The sequence below is a fragment of the Chelonia mydas genome, chromosome 2, assembly GCF_015237465.2.
Source record: "Chelonia mydas isolate rCheMyd1 chromosome 2, rCheMyd1.pri.v2, whole genome shotgun sequence".
In the NCBI taxonomy this organism is placed as follows: Eukaryota; Metazoa; Chordata; order Testudines; family Cheloniidae; genus Chelonia; species Chelonia mydas.
Genome location: NC_057850.1, coordinates 122,594,692 through 122,617,398, shown reverse-complemented (window position 1 = coordinate 122,617,398; position 22,707 = coordinate 122,594,692).

Below are 22,707 nucleotides of genomic sequence, written 5' to 3'. Positions count from 1 at the left end.
CTCATTTGTTCATTCTCTGTCCCACACTCACCACAGGTATATCTAACGGAAGAAAATAAACCTCAAAACTTTATGCTGCCATACTGGGCAAGTGTTGTACATTCAATTTGTGGCTGTTCTTTCACAGGGCATGCTCAATAAAATTTCAGCCGGCTTTCCTAAAATGGCCATGGTATCTTGCCCTTACTCTACAGAACACATTCACATCAAAGTAAACTTTCTAAGTGTCAATTCATGTAGATTTCCTGGAAACAGGATTCCTTCTACTGACCTCAACAGATCTAACAGCAACTATTTAAAAGGGTCCCTGGCCCAGCAACATAGCAGTAGATTTCTATTGCCCCAGATTATAAAGACAAGATTTGGTTGGTGAATTAATTCTACACCTGAATACTAGGAATGCAAAGCCATGTTTTCTACTATTGATTAAGTAGTAGAACTGATCAAAATTGCTAACATTTAAAAGACTTTTTTTTTTTTTTGCACTTTGTCAAAGTTTGATAAATTCAACTGAAAACTTAATTTCTGGAGAATTTTGATCAGCTCTATGAATTAGCAGTATTTTCTATAATCCAGTTGTTACAATGGGGTGGAATGGACAATCAGAATGATAAAGAAGATGTACTGTACAGCCCAGTAAACAGTAATTGTTTGGTTTTTTTTATTTTCACTTCTAACTTTCACTTCCTTTACATTTCTCTTTTTCTTACTCCTGGAGGAATTCTGTGCCACTGCGTTTGCACATAATTAATGAGCAGCACATGCTTTTTTCTGCTCAAAAAAAGTTTCCCCTGGAAAGTTGCTGCAGTTTCATCTTTTTCCAAGCAGAGGGTGCTGTAGCAAAGAACAGAGCAGCTGCTCCTGGCCAGCTAGAGAAGAGAGAGCCTGCCTTTTTCACAGCACCCGTCAGGCCAAGTCAGGAGACAGGGGCTATGGGATGACAGATAGTGTGGGGCTGCTGGGAGATCAGACAGGGGCTCATAAGTACTGGGGGGGGGAGGACAGACTGGGGCAGGGGCTGAATGGAAGTAGAGGCACAGGGCCACAGAGGGAAGGGAGGTACAGGGGTCACACCGGGACAGGGGGTGGCTGAGTGTGGGCACAGAGACACATGGGGACAGGGGGAGTGGGTGCAGGACCACATGGGGATGGGGGGAGTGGATGTCTGAGTAGGGGTGGAAGGACACGTGGAGAAGGGGTGCAAGGACACGGGGACAAGGGCATATGTGCATGATGGAATAGGAGAGGCTAGGGGTCAGCCAGGGTCTGCATGGGGGAAGCTCCCTAACAATGCCTCCCCCCCCCCCCGCCCCACACACAAAAACTACAACAACAACAAAATCCTGTTCCATACTTTTCTGCCCATATCCAACAACCCTCTCACTTCACACCCAGGCTTCTTCCCAGCAATTACTTCCCTCTCCCTCAGCTCCTCCATTTGTCTTTTTAAAAAAAACAAAACCACAAAAAAACCATACCAAGTCACAAACAGCTAACCGTTGCTGCAACTATTTGGTCAAAAGTTCTCAAATACAGTAGAGTCTAAACCACGTAGGAAACCTAATTACAGTGGCACACACTTTAGATAGAACTTCCATCTTGTGTCCTATTTATTAGAGATAAAATTACTTTCTTTTTCCTAAGTACTATGTGTTGCTGTTTCCAGTCTTAAAATCAATTACTGCCGGCAGTGAGTAATTAAACAAACTAATGAGTTGTTATTTTAAAATTACAGCCTTACTTCCTTTGAACTGTATTTGCAGTAAACTTTAGCTATCATTTTTGCGTTGTTCTGATCCTCTTATATCTTTGCAGGCTTGTTGCGTTGTTGGTTGTTTTCAGTGAAATACCACCTACTTTCATACCAGGAAATAATTAGCTAAATATTTGAATTAAAGGTTTCACAAAAAGTTGACAGGACATTTCATAAATTGAAAAGTATTTAATATCACTGAAAACACAGCTAGCTGTGGTATGCAGATGCCTGTCATGTAAGAAATGGCCTACTGCAGTTAACTTCAGCCATCAGGTTAATTGCATTTCCGTTCATCTAAGTATGCCATTGAGTGTGTTGTAAAGTCATTTATATGAGTTGCTGAACCATTTCTGTTTAACTTTTCTAGATGTTTGCATTAAAATGATATTGTATGAAGTGTATTGAAACACTGGGGCCAGATTTTCTGTCATGTGATGTGAGAGAAGAGTGGATTTATACCTACGTTATAAGGTTTTCAGAAGTATAGTACCATTGTATGTAATGCTGAACCAAATCACAGCAAAGATTTATGTCATGTCAGAATACTAACAGTAAATGTCATGTGCTTTCCAAGCAATTACATTGCCACTGCTTTACGAGTTAATAACATGAATAAATGGATTGTTTAAGTACAGCCTGTCCTTCCCATTCCTCACATCTCAAGCTGCCTTTTGAGCAAATAGGCCATTATTTAGTCCCAGATGCTGCACCTGTCCTCATCCCTCTAAAGCTCATCTAAGAAGGGTTGCAGAAAGGAATCTTACTCCCACCTTCAATCCAGCGACTTGGTACACAGAAACTTCACATCTGCTTCACTACCACTACTTACTACTGTAACCCTTGTGGCAGAAAAAAGGGTCGGGTTCAATGTATAGGGGTTCCTCTTAACAATACAAAACAGAACCAGATTGAGCCTCACCCACTAATTTGGGAAAATTGAACACCTCCCTGAGTACCTCTAACAGGTAATTCTTCCCCACTTGCAAGCACTGAGCTTGTGTGTAACAAAAGAACTTTTACTAAAACGGAAAGTGAGCCCATCATTAATTTGGGAAAACAGTACAATTACTTTCAAAAGCATGTTACCATAAGCAAACCAGATCCTTTGCCTCAGTTTCCCACCTGGTGGTGGGAAAGTCTGATGACCTAATATCCCCTTAACACATCACTCCTCTCTCCCTCCACTGCACCCCACTCACAGTTGGATGTCCTTGGTTAGCGAGAACCCAAAGTTCAGAGGTGCATTGACAGGGTTCACTTCCCATCCTGTGGACTGGGGGGAAGGCAGCCTTGAGCAATGCCTCCACCACTGTCACTTCTGCAACTGGCTCACAGCTGCTAATGTCTCTCTGCTGCCACTGTCCACCTCTGCCACCACTCTCTCTGCCACTGCTGCTGTGACATCACATTCTGAAAATCCACCACTTAACCTAGCTCTCAGTGATTTCAGCAGGTTGTGGGGAACCTTACTGCTAGTGCAGTTTCTGTGTTGCCCTTCACCATTCCCACACAAGATCTAAGGCTTAGCCCCTAGATCTTAGCAGAGAGGACAGCTCTAGTAGCTCACGAAAGCTCATGCTCAAATAAATTGGTTAGTCTCTAAGGTGCCACAAGTACTCCTTTTCTTTTTGCGAATACAGACTAACACGGCTGTTACTCTGAAACCTGACAACTGGAAACAAGAACTCTTAATGGAGTTTAATCAGCTTTGTCATTCCACTTGGAGAGAGGTGGGTTAAATGGTGTATAGGCAGCTCTTTCACCCCCAGATAGAAACATCTGTCCTACCCAGTCTCTTCTTCACTGGGATTTGGCATCCCTATCCCCTGCTTAGCCAGTGAAGTTCAGTTTAGGATGACACCTTCAATCAGATCATGCTAAGCATAGATCTGCTGCCCTTCCACTGGTACAATAAAGATAACATTTCATTGCACATGCATTCAAATACCAAAGTGATCTGTAACCCAAACCCAGCCAGAACTGATCATTTTGGCAAAGCAGCTTCATCATGCTGCATACCTAGGCAAAGTAGGCATGTCTATGTAACAGTCTGCTCCTGAAGTCTTTTCCCCCAGCTCATCAGTAGATATCAGGGATCTTGTTTATGTTGCCATGGCTGCAGTAGCATCTGGGGTCTTTCTTAATCACATAGACAGGATCTCCATTGTGTCAGATCTAGCTTCTACTCCACCCCTCAGATGCCATGCACCTAATCTCCTGCTCTGCTACAGGCAGAGCTCCACAGTGCATAGGAGGTGAGGAGTCCTTTGTAGTCTTCCTCCCACCCCACGTCTGATTCTCCCAACTCAGTATATGATTAAATCCCACTGGTTCAACATGAGTTAGTTGTTTCCTGACATGGCAGAATGAGGCCTCTGGCAGGTCTACACCTTTTAGAGAAGGTTGTCAAATAACTGGCCCAGGGGTAGCATCTGGCTACAAGACTTTTTTCTTTATTTTTCTTTTTTTTAACAAAAGAAGAAGAAGAAGAAAAAGAGATCCAACCTGCAGCTTCCTCTTCAAACTTCTAAGGTATTCAGTCCACAGCTGTCTGTCTGCAACTAGTTCCCAAAAGGCCCAGAAAGGAGCTGTGGCAGGAGAGGAAGGAACTGAGGGAGGAGCGTATGGCTGACTGGGCACAGGCCTCTCAGTCTCTTTCCTCTCCTCCTCTTTCAGCAGCTTTTTGTACAGCTACAGGTAGCGGAGCCACAACTCCCAACAGTTCAGGCTCAGCGGAGGCTCCTTTCCAGTCACACCTACCCCCTGTCCCTGTTGCTACCATTGCTGAGCACTACTGGAACCAGGCTCCTTTCTCTTTCTTCCCCTGCTGCCACCAAGCCCCACAACACTAGGATCAAAGACGAGTCTTTCCAGCATCCTCCCCAGTCCTCTCTGCTCCTTAGTCCTATGAGATCAGGCTCCTGGAAGTGGCTGCTTCTCTATTGTGTGCCCCCTCTCCAAAAGCAGAGAAAAAAACGGGGGGGGGGGGGTTCCCCAAAGAGAAGATGGAGCCAGGATGGGAATGAGGAGGAAGAGAGAGAGAAAGGGGAGGTTTGTTTTTACCCTAAGCAAGGGAAGTGGAAAGAGTGGGGGGTATTGGGGGGGGGGGGGGGGAGAGAGAGAGGGAGGGAGGTGGGCGAGGAACAGTTCCAAAGTCGCAGATTTGGAAGCATTTATGCCCAAGTGGGGCACCGGGTAGGGAAAATTCATAAACATGGGAGATGTAAGGGATTACTGAACACTGGGGAATACACAGTGAGTGAAGTTTCATGGCTGCTTTTACTTAAAAAAAGGCTTTGTTTTTAAATGCAATAATTTACCTCACTAGCTAAAGAGGTACATACTCCTGTGAGAAGACAGCAAAGTTTGGCAGTTGTCAGTGAACTTTTTACATCCAGCCCCAGACGCTGAGGGTATGTGTACACTGCAGCTGGGACCATGCTTCCCAGCTCAGTAGACACATGCTAGCTTTTCTGGAGCTAGCACACTGAAAACAGCAGTGTAGCCAGGGGTAGCACAGGTGTAGACTTGGGCTAGCCATATAAGTACATACCCAGAGGGTACTGGAAACTGATGGATACATACTGGACATGGGTAAGCCATGTCTCCGCTGCTATTACCCATGCTATCATCGCTACACGGCTATTTATATTCACGCTAGTTTGAGGCGAGCTAACTCAAGTATGTGTACAGAAGCAGGGAAATCAACCCGTAGCTCATAGTGTAGATATAGACAGAATGAAAGGGTAGTTCAGCCCGCATCACAAAATGAGTTTGATCCCTCTTATTTAGGGTTTTCTGAGCTTCTACCAGCATCTGTGCACGTGTGTGATTGGGTTTTCTTTAGTACACATGCCGGGAGTGTTGATTTTAGTTATTTAAATAATTTACAAGCTACGCATCAAGAAAAACAAAACCTCGGCTCTTTCAACATACACAACAATAGAATATGAAGGTTAAAATGTATAAATGACTCAGTGCCCCAGCTACAAGAGCTTTAAACACACATTTCTCTCCACCTGTGGTGGGGAAATTAAACAAAATAATCCCAACAGGGAAAGATTTACAAGGACCTGTACAAAAACTCAGAGAGGGAGACAGAGAATTACTTCCCTAGATGAGCTCCTACTACATGAAGGCCTATCACCTGATCCAGAATGAACTTCTATCGTTAACAAGGATCCATGTATCTATACAGTAATCTGTAGTTGCCTTGGTAAAGTGGAATGAAAGACTATCCTGCAAATACTTATGTCCTAGATTAATAAAGTTTTATGCATGAGTAATTAGGCCTTGAACTATATCTCTTGTCTTATCTATAGCAAATGCAGTTCAGTGTGTCACTGGTTTCCAGGTAGCTATATTATGGTAGGAGTCAGTGGGTAGCTGCATCATCACTTACAGCAGTCACAGAAACAAACAAATTGTCATCCTCTCCTTTTGCACATGGACACAATCCTATGAAGTACTAAGCAATCAACTCCCACAGAAGAGTCAGCATCTCTCAAGAGGTGCTTAGTACCTACAAAGATCTGACCGTGAGAGATGCAGAGTTAAGAGCCTATTTTTGGCCTGGCTCTGCCATCAGGTTCAAAGACTCATTTGGAATTCTACTAACAGAGGCTGAGTTTCAAGCATCTCTTGGAGCACTTGAAGTGGAATACAAACGTACTGGGAAATGTAAGAAAGGAAATGTCTGTTTTGTCCTCACTTTACTCACAGGAATATTAATAGATAGAAGGTTTCATAGAATCATAGAATATCAGGGTTGGAAGGGACCTCAGGAGGTCATCTAGTCCAACCCCCTGCTCAAAGCAGGGCCGATCCCCGACTAAATCATCCCAGCCAGGGCTTTGTCAAGCCTGACCTTAAAAACTTCTAGGGAAGGATATTCCACCACCTCCCTAGGTAACGCATTCCAGTGTTTCACCACCCTCATAGTGAAATTTTTTTTCCTAATATCCAACCTAAATCTCCCCCACTGCAACTTGAGACCATTACTCCTTGTTCTGTCATCTGCTACCACTGAGAACAGTCTAGAGCCATCCTCTTTGGAACCCCCTTCAGGTAGTTGAAAGCAGCTATCAAATCCCCCTTCATTCTTCTCTTCTGAAGACTAAACATCCCCAGTTCCCTCAGCCTCTCCTCATACGTCATGTGTTCCAGTCCCCTAATCATTTTTGTTGCCCTCCGCTGGACTCTTTCCAATTTTTCCACATCCTTGTAGTGTGGGTCCCAAAACTGGACACAGTACTCCAGATGAGGCCTCACCAATGTCGAATAGAGGGGAACGATCACATCCCTCGATCTGCTGGCAATGCCCCTACTTATACATCCCAAAATGCCATTGGCCTTCTTAGCAGCAAGGGCACACTGTTGACTCACATCCAGCTTCTCGTCCACTGTAACCCCTAGGTCCTTTTCCGCAGAACTGCTGCCGAGCCATTCGGTCCCTAGTCTGTAGCGGTGCAGACTAGATGGTTTAATAACCATCCTCCATCTCTTTGAAAGGCCCACCTACCAAAAGAATGCTGATGCCATGAGTTAGTTCAGGCAGAAAAAGTTGATTTCATACAAGTGCTGTAGGATAAACTTTTTTTAAAAAATTGAAGCCTCGTGATATGGTTATACTGCCAATTTAAGATCTTTTGGACAAATAGGTTGTAAGTAGAACAGGCCAATTAAAAGCCTTATTTGGGAAGAATTTTAGTGTCCAAGTCTTGTTCCATGGGTGGTAGTGTAGCATAGTGGACTATGGGCAGTGGAATGGGAATTAGGAGATCTGAGTTTTCTTTCCACCTCTGCCACTGACCTGCTCTGAGAACCTTGGCCAGATCACTTTACCTTTCTGTTTCCCATCCCCCATCTTTATTTGTCTTGTCTATCTATGCCCCGGCAGGGCAGTGATTTTTACTGTGGTTTTGAACAGTGCCTAGTACATCAATTTGGCCTTCATCATGGTTGGACCTCAACGACATACTGGAATACAAATAATAAAAACAACACTGTAACCCACATCAGTGTGGTGCTCCGCCAGTCTCTGGTGGTAGCTAGGCCTCAGAAGTTCATGGGCCTGCTACAGCACTGGCTGATAGAACTGGCCATTTAGCTCAGGTAGTTGAGGCTCATGCATTAAGATCCAAAATTCAATCCCCCTCTGCTGATGGCCCACCCACAGGGAGGGTGGCATTACAATAGTCACATAACATTTCCTTGATCCAGATAGTCATTGGGCCGGAGAGCGTAACAGGGAATCTCTAAGCCAGAGGTGGGCAAGAAGGACTGTCAGGGGGCAAGAAGTAGGGGGGGGTCAGATGGGGGGTGCAGGCCAGGCCACGCCTGGCTGTTTGGGGAGGCACAATTTCAGAAACCCGATGCGGCCCTCAGGCCAAAAAGTTTACCCGCCCCTGCTCTAACCTGATAGTTTAGGGCATTCTCGTAGGAGGTGGGAGCCCTAAATTCATGTTATTTGCCAGTTTAGGAAACTAAGGCTGATTCTGCAACATTTTATATAAGTATAAATATTATCAAAAGAAATCTTTTCCTCAAAAATGTAATTTCAAACTAGTAATGAGCAGATTTCATTTTAAAATGTTATAGACAAATCCTCTCAACTTTCCTAGATTTACTGCACTTTACTAGAAATCAAACCTTATTTATCAGATTAGGATTCTCTGGTACGTCTCTCTAATTTATGTTCAACCACACATTACAGGTTTTTTTTAAAAAAATAGCTAAAATATACATTAGTCAGAAAACACAAGTAACAAAATTTCTGGAAATGGAATATTATTTTAATATTTAGCCTTTAAATATGCAAATCTGCATGTGCAGAAACATTTTATAGAGTCTAAAACAGTGTTGTATTAATTTATACATTAATAGAATGTTCTAATCTGAAATAAGATCTTTTTTCCCCACTAGCTACAGTCTGTTATGCCATTATTATTTTAAATCAAATTCAGCATACAAGAGAATGTTGTTTTTAAATAACTGAAGGTTTTTGGTAGTGGTGGTATTTTAGTTGGCTTTATCACCAGGTTTGGTCAGATTATTATATTTAATTACTGAATACATCTGAACAGGCATCTTTAGGGTAATTTATCCTGATGAAGTAAAGCATTTTAGAGGTAAGAGGCTCCATCTGGTGGACAATCGGAGACCTAGTATATTTTGACTTGCTCAAGCACTTTTCCTTGTGCTCTGTTTTTTTACATCTTCATTAATTGTCTCCCTGATACAGAAGTCTCATTTTTGTTCTTTAATTAAAATAACTGACTGATTAGGACCAACATATAGCACTAGGATCTAAATAGCCTCGGAATAGCCACAAAAAATAGTGTGGAAACATTGGGGTATCTGTTTTACCTATTTTACTGCCCAATATACTGCGTACACCTGTGAGTCAAACAGCTTAGTTTTTACAGAAGCAATTTAATAGAGTGCTGAGGTTTTCCAGATTTGTAGCCAAATGAATACTTAGAGAATATATATAAAGCCTGATATCAGGCAACTCTTGCTCATGTTAGTAAACCTAAATGGAATGATACTACTAATATAAGGACAGTTTAGCTAAGTGTTGCAAGATTTGTCCCATACTGTATATTGCCCCTTTCCTGTCCATTCTACCCATGCTGCAGGGTGCCATCCACCACAGAGTTGAGCATGCTACAGAAGTGGAGTTCAGCTGTTTCTTCCCTTGCAGTCAGTTTCTGTTTTATGGCTACTTTCACAAAGAAAAGGGCTAGAAAAAATATTGTAATAGAATAAAACCTGAGATGCTCCTTCACATTCACATTTCTTCCAAATCAAGAGTAGACCGCAGCACCAGATGTTGCAGGACCCAAAGGCCAGTTCTAGTGGTTGCATTTGTGGGGCTGATGGCAGTTTGGGTGGAGATTGTAGCCAGCATAGTATCTCTTCTCCCTATCTTATTTTTCCCATATTCCTGGCCCAATATCTCAAGTACAATTAGATCAGTGGAAAGTATGCACATTTACAAATTGCCTTCTACATTAGCTAACAAAGAGCTGCTCTCATTGAAAACATTTTTAAAATTAAAATTTAATCATGGAGTAGAGCAAGTGTTTGCAAAGACAGACTTGATACTATCAAATGTGATTTATGTTTCTAAAAAGATAACCTAGACTGCACCCAGCATTTTAGGCACTTTTAACAGCAACTGATGTATTAACTAATGCGCTTTCAGAACATCCCCTCCTTTGTTACTTTTTTTTAATTGATTTTTGTTTTGCTACGGTAAAAAATTGGAAGTTATGCTCTTTGGAAATGTTAATGTATTTTGAGATGTACATTATTCCAGTATTGACAGCAAGATCGACCAACAAGGTTTCTATTCAGCCTAAACCTGGCACCACTATATAACAGGCTCGCCAACAGACACTTAGCAAGTGTTTTGGAAATGAATGTGGCATGAACTTTAGCCTCACTGTAAAAAGATTGGGGGTTATATTATACCACCCTCCTCCTACCAGACTAGGCTTTGGTCTTGCTGAGTCAGTTCACTCCCTGGGTTTGTTCTCTATGAGCTCTCTCTCAGGGAATCCAGAGAAGCAGTTCCCAGAAGGGTTGGTTAGTTATATTTTAAGCTTTCTTAACAGGCAAATCAAAACTTTGCAGGCTCTTCCCTCAACAGTCTGTCCCTTCCCCAAGTCTGTCCCTCACACCAGTAATTTCAGGAACTAAAATCTCTTGGTTCTTATTTCAGAGCCTCAGCAATAAAGGACTCCACCCAGTCTCCTTTTTTTCCATCTGGTTTTTGGACCACCTCCACCCTTCAGTCATTTCAGTATCAGTCGACTGGGCGCACAGCCCCCAGCCTTCCAGAATATGCTATACTCTTCCTTCTCCTCTTTCCCTGCTGTCCTCTTTTATAAGGGTCAGGTAATTAAGTTCCAGCTTTTTCTCAGGTGCAGCAGACAGGGATAATCAGCCAGCCAGGCAACTGCAAGCCTCTGTCCCCAGAGGAATGGTATAACTTTATACCTTCACACTCACCATTGTTAAACTACTTAAAAAGAAACCATAGCTTTCTGGGCTTGAATATACTTGAAACCCTTTATTTAAATATGCATTGGGTTTCCTTCACAGTTGGTCTAAAGGTAGCACTGGGCTTCCTTGCACAGATGGAAAAAAATATTGTCTTGCATGGAAAGAAGAGAATAATTTTGCAGAAAACCAAGGAACTCTTCACTACAATGCCTCTTATCTCTTGCAGTCAGGGGATTTGCAAGACTCAAAAGGTAGCAACATTTTTCTGTTATCTTTAGTGTACCTTTCTATTGAGTGCACTTCATTGAACATCCTGGATGAGTTTAATAGAGAAAGATAAGGCATTGGCCCATATTGCCAATTTTGTCTGTTGGTTGTATTTTAGCTGACAATGGTCTTAACATTAAGAAAGTGTTATCAGGTGGTGCTTTGGGCAAATCTGTTGCTTTGCCCTTTGCGTGAACTTCCTTGTTTGCTCTTTCTTTAAGGAACGCATGGGGGGGAAATAGACGATCCCAGTATAATATAGCCAAAATGTTATCCTTCGGCTTTCCCTATGAAGCATGGCATAGTTTTCAGAAAATAACAGAGATGGATGGCCTATGCATCAGCTCTTAGGAGAAGTTACTTGAAGGAAGAATACTCTGTTCCTACACAAAAATTCAACAACCACTGAGCAGGATATTCTGTTCTCATCAGGTTCTTATACCCATACGCTGTGGGTGAAAATATTGGGGGGGGGGGACAGAAAGAGGGTAAGTAAAACTTATTGGCTACTGTGATGCCCTGGGGGAGAAGAGTCTTGGAGTGCAAACCCAGGCCACGCACCCCACAAGCAGTGGCCTCTGTCCTGCGTGGCGGGGCCTAGCTCCCTGCTTTGGTCTGTTGGCTCTCGCCACTTGCAGATTTGGAGGATCCCATCACAGCATTCTGTGACATGTGTCCACATGCAGATGGGGCCCTCCCTCTACCATGATGCATCCTGCCCTGTTCTTGGCCTGGCACTGCCAGATGTGGTGGGGCTTTGACTGCAGTGCTGGGCATGAGAGTGGAGTGATTCAATCCACACCAGAGAAAAGATGGTGAGAGAGATTTGCGGGGGGCTGGACTGGGGGGGGGGGGCAGAAGGAGCCTAGCCATCTGGACACTTTCTAATAAGGCTCATAGACTTTAAGGCCAGAAGGAACCATTATGACCATCTAGTCTGACCTCCTACACATTGCAGGCCACAGAACCTCATCCACCCACTCCTGTAAAAGATCCATAACCTCTGGCTGAGTTCCTGAAGTCCTCAAATCATGATTAAAGGATTTCAAGATACAGAGAATCCACCTTTTACTCTAGTTCAAACCAGCAAGTGACTCATGCTGCAGAGGAAAACAAACAAACAAACAAACAAAAACCCTCCAGGGTCTCTGCCATCTGACCTGGGGGAAATTCCTTTATGACTCTAAATATGGCAATCAGTTAGACCCTGAGCATGTTGGAAAGATCCACCAGCCAGATATCTGGGAAATAATTCACTGTAGTAATTCAAGAGACTAACAAATTTATTTGAGCATAAGCTTTCGTGAGCTACAGCTCACTTCATTGGATGCAGCTCACAAAAGCTTATGCTCAAATATATTTGTTAGTCTCTAAGGTGCCACAAGTACTCCTTATCTTTTTGCGGATATAGACTAACACGGCTGCTACTCTGAAACCTGTAGTAATTCAGAGTCCGCGGAGTCCCATCTCCAGCCGCTGGGGACATTTATTAAAACTCCCCTTGATTTCAAGCAGAGTCAAATGCCTAAGGACTTTTGAGGATCTGGACATAAGTGATTTGACTAGCATCTGGCACATGTGCTTCTCTCCTTCTTTTTCTCTTCCACTGCCCATGGGGAAAAATACATGTGATTTTTTCTTTCCTCCAGTGGTGGTTGTGAGGGAGGGATTTGTTCCATTGTCTTGCCCACTCTCGTGGAAAGCTCTGGTAAACTTGTAAGACAACATCACTGCCCTCTTATTGTTCATGAATCATCCCAGTTCCCTTGATCTCTTTGCAGCCCTACAGCAGAGAGAATAGCTGGAAAAAAAAAAAACACATGCATTTTATTTTATTAACTATTATGATAAATATGATGGGTTCAAATCCCAAAGACCATACTCCTTTGAAACTCACATTAAAGTCAGTGTTGTTGTTGTTTCCTTTTCTAGAGTCAAAACTGCAGGAATTAGCACTGTTTAATGTAGTCTGTGAAAATTAGAATGTGTGCGCGGGGGGACAGTGGGTCTTATCTTCTACAGAAATTAAAATGGCATCATATTTGCCTGTCCCTCTGCCCACCATCAATTCTTCCCCCTCTGTTCTGCCCCCACCCTTATCTCTGCTTCTCCTGGGATTCCTCACCCTCTCTCCCAGGCCTGAATGAGGAGGCTTGCAGCAGGGTCTTTTCTCCCCCTTCCCAGACTTAGTGTTGGGGGGGGGGGGGAGTTGTCCTGTTGCTCACACTAAGGTAGGAGGGAAGGGAGATTGCCCTGAATAGCTGGACTTTGTTCCCTCCTTCCTCCTGTGAGAAGGTCTTCAGCTGCTAAGGGGAGAGGGAGACAGTTCTGCCTGCTTCTTGCAGCAGCCCTGATTGGCTGCTCTGCCCCAGGAGGCAGGCAAGTGGGGAAAGCAACCATTCAGAAGGCGTGTTCTCCCAGGCAGAGCTCAAATGTGCACCCCTTAGTGATCTGGTTCCCTTTGTAGACATTTTGTGTCCTGGGTAGGCAGCCCATTGCCCCCAAGTGCCCTTTAAGCACTGGGAATTAGTCTTTTGCAGGGCACACGTGGTAGGTCTACACAGCAAAGAAAAACCTGCAGCTGGCCCAGGCTCTAACCTCGGCTCCTGTCCGAGCCTGCATGTCTACACAGCAATGAAACAGCCCTGCAGCATGAGTCCTGTGAGCCTGAGTCAGAAAGCACCAACCACCTAAATTCTTTCTCTGCTGTATAGGGATAACCACAGTGACTTGCAATACATATAAAACACTAACCAAAGAACAAACATTTTGCCCAAAAGTACCAATAATTTTAATGCATGGATGGGTGTGAGTCAATGAGCAAACATGACATGTGTGATCATCATAGCTGGAATGTTTTGTAAAACAGGCTCGTTAAGAGGCTTCTTAAAGGAGGAAATAGAGGACATTGCACTGATATACATCAATTAAGAGGCTATTCCAATCATAATGGGAGGCATGAATTCAAGTGTGGGAAAGGAAAGATGAGGCAGATCAAGGGGAGGAATAAGGAAGTTTGGAGACAATGAGAACATTGGAGGACAATGGAGAGCACTGAAAGTGAGAAGTTTGAAGTTTATGCACAATAGAACCAGTTTGAAAATATCTGGAAAAAATTGAAAATGTTGGTGAAAATGTGCTAAAAAAATTTAGGTGGCATGTATTGTGAAAGTTAGTTCTCCATTGTTCAGTGGTTGGAGTGTAAAAGCATAAGGAAAAACAAAAAGGAAGCTCTGTGTTGAATAGACAAGAAGGGAGAGAGATGGGAGAGAGGGCCAGAGATTGCGAGGTCCCAATTATCAAGATAAGGAATGCAATTGCAATTCCTTGGGGATTCAGAGAGTTAGTTCAGAGCACACCTCCATGTCCAAATGCTTATTTGAAATTTAACAAAACCTCTTGGGACTGTAAAAGTGACCTGTGGGTTGGCTGGTTGTTTGTTCCAAGTACAGGCTTCTTATGAGATTTCTAGTACTGCCTGATTCAAGTCTGGCTAGAAATGGGCCAAGAACAGTCTTGTGGGATTTTGACCAGGTCATCAACTACTGTAAATCATTCTCTCTCTCCTGAAGTCAGTGGTGTTATGCCAATTTGTACCTGCTAAGAGACTGGCCCTATAGACTGGAACCAAGAAGTGCAGATGTAATTTTTTTTTTTTTTTTTTTAAGAAACACTAATATTTTAAGTGTAAAAATATTTCCTAGCAAAGCATTTCTCTGGGTTATATGTGGGGCCTGATTCTGGAACCTCTGAATCTAAAAGCATGAGTTATTATTGCTTGAGCTAGAGAGCAAGGATAATTCATGAACATGCAGGTATCAGAGTCATGCCTATATACAAGATCTGACCAGTGCTGGGGGACAAAGTCTCAAACTAAATTAGCTTAGGTTATATTAGGCTGGGTTCAGATTTGAGTCTGGATAAAGGAAAGAAGGTGAAAAGTGGATTTTGTTCATCCATTCTTGTTAATATATATTCAAAGTTATCAAGGATTTTAATAGTTATTAATGAACTATGGGCATCTTGCATCTTGGCAGGGGTTAGACTAGATGACCCTTGTGGTCCCTCCTAACCCTGTGATTCTGATTCTATGATTCTCCAAAAACTACTAAGTTAAAGGAAATACTCCTAATGATTTCAGTGGTCTTGGACCAGAGCTTGCATACTTTAGACAGGATAACATTCATTTCAGTCTTCCCCCCCCCTCCCCCCCTTTTCTCCTGATCACATTATGGAATTATTAGAAGTGCCATTTAACAGTAGAATTGAAACTGTCTGAACATCCCAGGACACACTCTCTTGATGAATTTTCCATGTAGCTATCACAGTTTTCTTGAATGATTAGAAATAGTTTGTTGCATAAATTGCTCAAAGCAATTCTTTGTCTGCAGCTTGATTAGGAGAATGTCATCGTAAGAATTCAATACTCAACAAATCTAAATTAAAGCAGTGTTGATTGAACACATAGGCCTAGACAATACAAAATGAGTAGTGATTTTGGATACTCAGCATGAGAAACCTTAAAGGTGCCAGATGGTGCTCAGAATTTTCTGACCAATTCTTTTCAAATCAGCTACCCAAAAAATTAGGCAACCAAAAATCACTAGTCACTTTTGAAAATGTTGGCCATAGGTCACATGACCTGATCCCTGAAGGCACATGTCACTTTCCCTAATTTGTTAACAAAGATGAGCTTAACTTTGGTCTTTTTGCACATATTCCAGGCAATAAATTCATTTTGTAGTAGAACAGTACGAAATTTACTGTAGAAATGATTTTTCAATGAAAAATGCAATTGTTGCCAAATCAAAATTTTCCCATGGGAAAATGTTGATTTTGGAAAAAAGATTGTTGGGTAAATCAAAACCACGTATTTCATTTCAGGTATTGTTGTTTCATGGGAGTTGGAGTTTGGGTCCTGCTACCCACATTCTCTCCAATGAGCGAGGGTCCCTGGTCAAACTACATTTCCTATCATGCCATGTAGTCTTCCCTTTGACTGACCAGTGTGGTGCATCATTAGAGTTACATGGATTTAGGAAATGTCTTGAAACTTTTCGTTAGATGAAAAAAATAGCTATTTCAACTTATTGTCCCAGATGGAGATGGGAAAAAAAATTTAGAGAGATCAGAATTTCCGCTGGGACAGAAATTCTAATTTTCATGCTAGTTTACTCTCTTAGAATATTAACAGAATGTGAACACATTCTGCCACTGTTACTCCTTCTTAGTAGCACCCATCTCGGATAGTCCCAGTGAAAACAATTGCACTGCTCAGCATAAGAGTGGCAGAATTGGACTTCAAACAGTTGCATACACTGTTGAAGCAAATATATTTAAATGACAAGTAATAAAGATTTCACATTATGTTCCCTGTTCTAAGCAGAACACAAGCTATGAATTTTAATGGGCACTTAGATACTTCAGTTCTTGAAAAGATCCAGGAGTCTGTTTAAAACCTCTAATCTTCACCAGACGAAGTTTGGTATCTTGGTACAAAAGGGGAACCACATTATTAAGGAGGTAGGGTGGTCTTGTGGGCAAGGTGCTGGACTGGGACTAAGAAGATCTTTAGTTCGGAAAACCTTTGCATCAGTTTCAAGACCAATTTCAGTTATATTGGAACAACTTTCTTGTGTCGACAAACCCAAAGTGATTTGTTGAAGTTCACACAGCAAGTCTCTGCAAGAGAGGACACTTGAAATTCCTAAATGACATAAGGTAAATTAAAATAAGCCACACTCATTTCATTATAAAAGGTCTATACAGCCCTGGTTTAACTGTTTAAATTCATACCTTAAGTTATGCTGGTGTAACTTTCTCATGTAAACAAACCTTAAATCTCTCTGCCACAGTTCTCCATCTATAAAATGTGGGAAATAATTTTTGGTTTCTTCCAATCCTTGTCTATTTGTATTGCAAGTTCTTAAAAGCAGGGACTGTTTTTATGTGTTTGTACTATAATTCAAATAAGTATTATTACTAATATGTAAGGCTACCATTTTGGCCTGGAGCTCATGGTAATCATGAATTTAAATAAAATCCCTGACTGGTAGTTCCTGTCATGTCGCGTTGGGCCTGGTTTTCCATTTCAGGACCTAGGCCCACATGACTGCAGCACACTGAGATTTTACCAACTGGCTCTTCCACCTGCATCTATTGAGGGTCAGATGCACCAAACCTGAGTAGCGGTGCTGTGACCACATCGGTCTGACTGCAATGCCTGGAGCAGAGAACCAAGCCCAGCCCTGTGGGACAAGAGCTGTCACTGCCAGGTGTGTGTGGTGTGGGCTTACTCTCCAAACATCCCCCAATGTGTATGTACCCCCACATATACACACTTTCTGCTCCTCTCTTTGCATGTGTTATATTTTTTCCTGCAACTCTGCCGGGAAATATTAATACATTTCCATGACAAAATCATAGCCCTACTAATATGTAATTTGTGCAGTGTGGCCATCCATAAGAGTACTGAAGAGCCTTAATTTTCTTACCTGCTTTCAGCATGTGTCTGAAAGTGAAATGGAGTTGTAGAATTCTAAGGAATATGTTAACACTGATAAGCAAAGAGGAAAATTCTTTTGGGATTATATCAATTTCCCTCTTATAGAATGAGCACCATAAAAGATGCTGTTTCTACAGGAATATAGATGGGATCTAATGCTGGAAATCCTCAATTTCTTCTGAATTCAGAGTTTATTAAAATGCTTAATGAAGCTTTCTTGACCATGCAAGCACAGCTTTAGTTCATCTAAGAGGAAAATGGACCAGCTACTCAAAGTTACAGCATGTGGTTTTGGTCCTTTATTGGACAGTAATATTTCTGAGCTGAGGTTCACCTACACACATTTTCAGAGTGGGCTTTTAGCAGTTTGATGTTGATTCGTGTTGGGCAACATTTTTGGACAAATAATTTATTCACCAAAAGAAATGCAGTTTTGGTGGACCTGAAACTATTTTTGAATTTGACTTGAATTTGCCGAATAGTCTTATACAAAAAATCCCCAAAAAACAAGCCACAGGTTTAGGAATCAGTCACAAAATGGTCAGAGAAGCAGGAGGTGATTCTAGTAGTAGGTGTGGCCCCTCCTCACCTTTAGCCCAGTGGCTAGGTTGCCTTCCTGGGATGTGGGAAACCCAAGTTCAATTCCCCCCACTAGAAAAAGGAGTTGAACAGAGGTCTCCAATCTTCTAGGTGAGTGCCCTAACTATCAGGGTTTAGATTCATCCTCATACTCTCTCTCCCTGACCTAATTACTTTTCAAGTATTTTATGCAAAAGTGTTGACAACCAGATTACCTCTGTCAGGAAGTCATGCTTGGGATAAAGAACTTAGGGGCAAAGTTAACAAGCAAAGGGAGGAAGTTAACAAAGAGGAAACTAAGGCTGAACCTTGGGGCAATCATCCTGGTAGTGCAATTTCTGGGGATGTGATATGGTGTTTTTCTTATCATTTTTTTCTGTGTGAGTTCATTTAAGAGTATAGTGATTGTCTGGTTCACCCTAATAGTTGTTATTGGGGCACTTAGTTAACCAGCTTTGACATGGTGTGTCTTGGTCTATGGGAAGCTTGCTTCTGATGATGAGCTTGGTGAGGCTGGGGAATTGTTTGAAAGCCAGCAGAGGGGGTTTGGGAACAATTTCTTTCAGAATGAGGTCATCGTCCACAGTGGGGTATCCAGGCAGGTGATTCATTTTTCTTATGACTTTTGTGATGGTGCACATGAGTTATATGTCATTCCCTTTTCTTCCCCCGGCCCCTGCCCCTCACATTTCTAAGTCCCACAGAGATACCTGTTTTCTCATCAGATGAGGGATTTCTTGGTTACCAGGTTCTCAGATACTATGGTGTGGAGACTATATAAGCAGAAAAAGGGGAAATATCTAAATATATATTATATAGCTGAGAATGGTTAAATAGATGTAACATGAACAGAACTTTAACCTAAAACATGATGTAAGCAGAATATTTTTTGGAAGGATTATTACTCCAAATGTGTATTTATTACAAACACATGAGATGGAAAAGTAGTAAAAAATAATGAAAAACACCAGAACTTTTCCTACCAAAAATGGTGTTTGACCAAAATGAAATTTCACAGAAAATTCTTGTTTAATTTCCCCTCCCCCGCAAAAGTTCGAGAAGTTTTGAAAAGTTACAAAATCTTAATTTTTAAAAACAGCTAAAAGGTGGGGATTAGAAACCGAGACATTATTAAATCTATTGAACTGAGTGACAAAAATAAAAGAGGGAGAAAGGGGGGAAATTTTAACCTAAATATTCAGTTTTTGAAAACACATAAAAAGACCATGCTCCTGATATTTCAGGTCAAGCTTGCAGACCCAAGAGTTTAATAGTTGGATCTCAGCTTTTGGGTGCTTGTCCAAACTGAATTTTAGAACTTTTAAGATTCATCCATCACTACACAGTGCACTCTTTAGAGAGGCATCAAGAAGTCAGGGACTGAGTGTGGAGACCCTCAAAGCAACATTTAACATAAACAGTGAATCAGTGTGAGCTTTAAATATTATTACCTTCTGTTGATATTGCACACAACAAGAACCTGAAAAAGAATTGCTTGTAGAGACTCTAATCCATACATAAGTGTGCCTACAAGTTTCAGATGAAGTTTACATTGTGAATAAATAGAAAGACTGTTTGAAGATCATTTGGGAAATTTCATATACTTTTGTTAGTTTCAGTATAATGTAAACTACCAGTTTAAGGGGTTAGTACATTGTTCTTTCAACACAAGTTGCCTTGTTCATATGGTACAAGCAATTTAACTCGGCTACTTGTAAAATAAATCTATTATCCCCAGAATGACTTTCACTAATATTTGCTATAGCACTCGGGGAAAAAAAGTCCCTGCACTTTTCCACAAAATTTGTAATCTAACACCTCAATCTATTTTGTGGACAAAGTGTTTGTATTCTATTATATTTGTTTGACCCGTTGACAGTCCCTGTACAAATTTCTAGTTTGTGACTTAATTATGATAACATTTATTTTGTTCACAGGGTTGATTGGGACAGCTGCTATCATTTATTTCAGTAATAGATTGATGGAAATATACGTTCACCACAGAATGAAGTTTGACAGAAGACACTTCATCCAGGAAAATGAAGGACTCTAAATTTTCAGCATTCAGGTGGCCAATTTTCATAATGTAACAGATGATATGATGGGGTTTTTTGGACATTAGTCTGGAAGTGGTCTTGACCTTGACTAGCAGTGCCTCTGTGAAAACTCACCACATCTGCCTGTTGGAGAAAAAGTTTGGCTAGGGTTAGGGAAAGCTGCTCATTTATGCTCCCAACTAAAGGCTACTGGGAAGATGAAACTGGAATTAATACACAAATTAAGCCAATTATTTTTCTCTTCTTACAAGTATACCTACACATTTTCTGTTTATTTAGTTAGATGCAAATAGCTATCTCCTGCATAGACACAGAAAGCTCCCTTCCCCTTTGCAGCAGAGCTGGTGTGATTCTGCTGAGCAAAGGAGGATTTCATATATTGTGTAAAATCTAATACCGCTAACAGCTAGATCTGGTCCAAAGGTTTCCATCCAAACTTATTTTACCAAAAAAGAAAAGTAACAATTTTTCATGGAAGCTGTTGGCATTCCTTGGAAATTTTCATTTTTTGATCATAAAAAAAAAACAGCTGAAACCCATTTTTAAAATTTAGAAATGCTTCCTGTGTGTCTCATGGGAGTTCTAATGCAGCAGCATCTTGTCCCCATTTTGCTCTGTGGGCTGAGCTCACTGGCTGGACTTTATGACCCATGATCAGGGACTCCCAAGAGGCAAAACTTCCCCTATTCAAAAGGAAAGGCCATGGAGCATCATGAGAAATGTACTCTGACCAGTAGAATGGACACAGAAGGTACCCAAACTACAATTCTCATGAGGCACTGCAGCAGCATTTCCAAATCAAAATTGCCAAAACTTTGCCATTTTGACTGAAATGGTTTGATATTTGAATTTCTGCTGGAAACAAAACCCAACATTTTATGTGTGAATTTAGGAGCCCCCACTCCTCAACCATTGTCACAGGAGTCCCCACCCACCCACCTTCTTTTGACCAGTTCTAATAGAAACACAGTTGGGTAAGGATCTGGAAGCCATGGGCCATCTGGAGGATCTGCCAAATGCATGGATTCAGCTGACCTCCCTCTTCTGTTAATTGATATTTGGCACATTACATCTCAGCACATAATACATTTGGAAGAATTTCCAAAAGCACCTTGTGTTCATAAATCAGGAAGGTGCTTTTGAACATTGCACCCTAAATGAATGTATCCATGCATTCCAATGTGAGGTACAGACATATTATCCCACTTTCCATATGGTAAATTAAGGCACACCAGGATTAAATGACTAACCCAAGACCTCACAGGAATTTGTGGGAGAACTAGGAATTGAACCCATATTACCTGTATCTAGTGTTGGCAGAATTCTCTCTATATAATTCCAGCACATAATATTGATGAAAATTGATAAATTTTCAAAAATATTTTTAAATAAATGTTTTCACAGTGGCATACAATTATTTTAATCTCTTTAAATTTTCACAATTGTGAAAAATTATGGGAGTATCAGAAAATGGAGAGGTCAGACACAGATTCAAAAAGTTAAAGATTAAAAACACAAATTGTCATCTTCACATGTCAAAATATACAACGTAAATATCCTTAAGTCAAACTCTAATTGTATTCTGAGGCAGCATTTTTCTTACTTTGCTCACTGCTAAATTTCAATTATTAATGGAAGTATTTTGTCATCGGTTTATGTGTGTAGGGTGTAATTGATGTTTACCAACATTTATAATAAAATCTAATCCTTTCAAGACTACTCATTTCCCAGTCAAATACATTTACTACAAGACCATCCTCCATTCCTGGCAGAGCAGAAAACTATTTCAACTATGCTTCCTCTATTTCTCTTCTATGTATGCACTTCAGTTACTTGGACTAGATGCTAGGCTGAGGGTTTGGCTTTTAATGCATAATTTTAAAGGAATACTAAGAGTCTGATTTAAATCAACAAGAATAGAAATATTTATGGCTTGATATATAGGGTTTGATCCTATTCCCATTTGAAATTGCAAAAATTCTCAGACTTCCAGGAAAGTAGTTGGTCCTTGTAATGGGGTGTATCTACCTCACACTGGCCTAGCTGGGATTAACCACACCCTGTGGGTTAAGGAAGCCATTCCCCTTTGCCCCTGCTGGGCATGCTCTAACTGGCTGAAGAGGAGAGCAGATTCATGCTGCAGGCTCCTGCCAGGGTGTTGCTGGAGCTCCAGATGGCAGAGGCCGAACTGGTGGAATCGGTGGTGGAACCTCTGCTGATGGCAAAGGATAAGAAGGATGGAAGGCCACCACCACCAGGGGAACTGATGGAGCAGGAACCAAGGGTAAGAAGTGGCCCAGAGACAATGACTATTAAAATGGGATACAAAGTCTGAGTCATGGACTACTGGTTTTACAAGGCCCCGGATTAGGACCTGGAGAAGTAGGGTGGGCCCAGGCCCTCTGACCTTGCCCTGCATCTACTGCTGGGTAGAGGGCACTGCCCTGAGGGTTGGGCCCAAGCCAGGCACTACCTTGTGAGAAAGGGTGGCTTTAAGGGCTCTGGCCACTAGTCTACGCTACCCTGAAGAC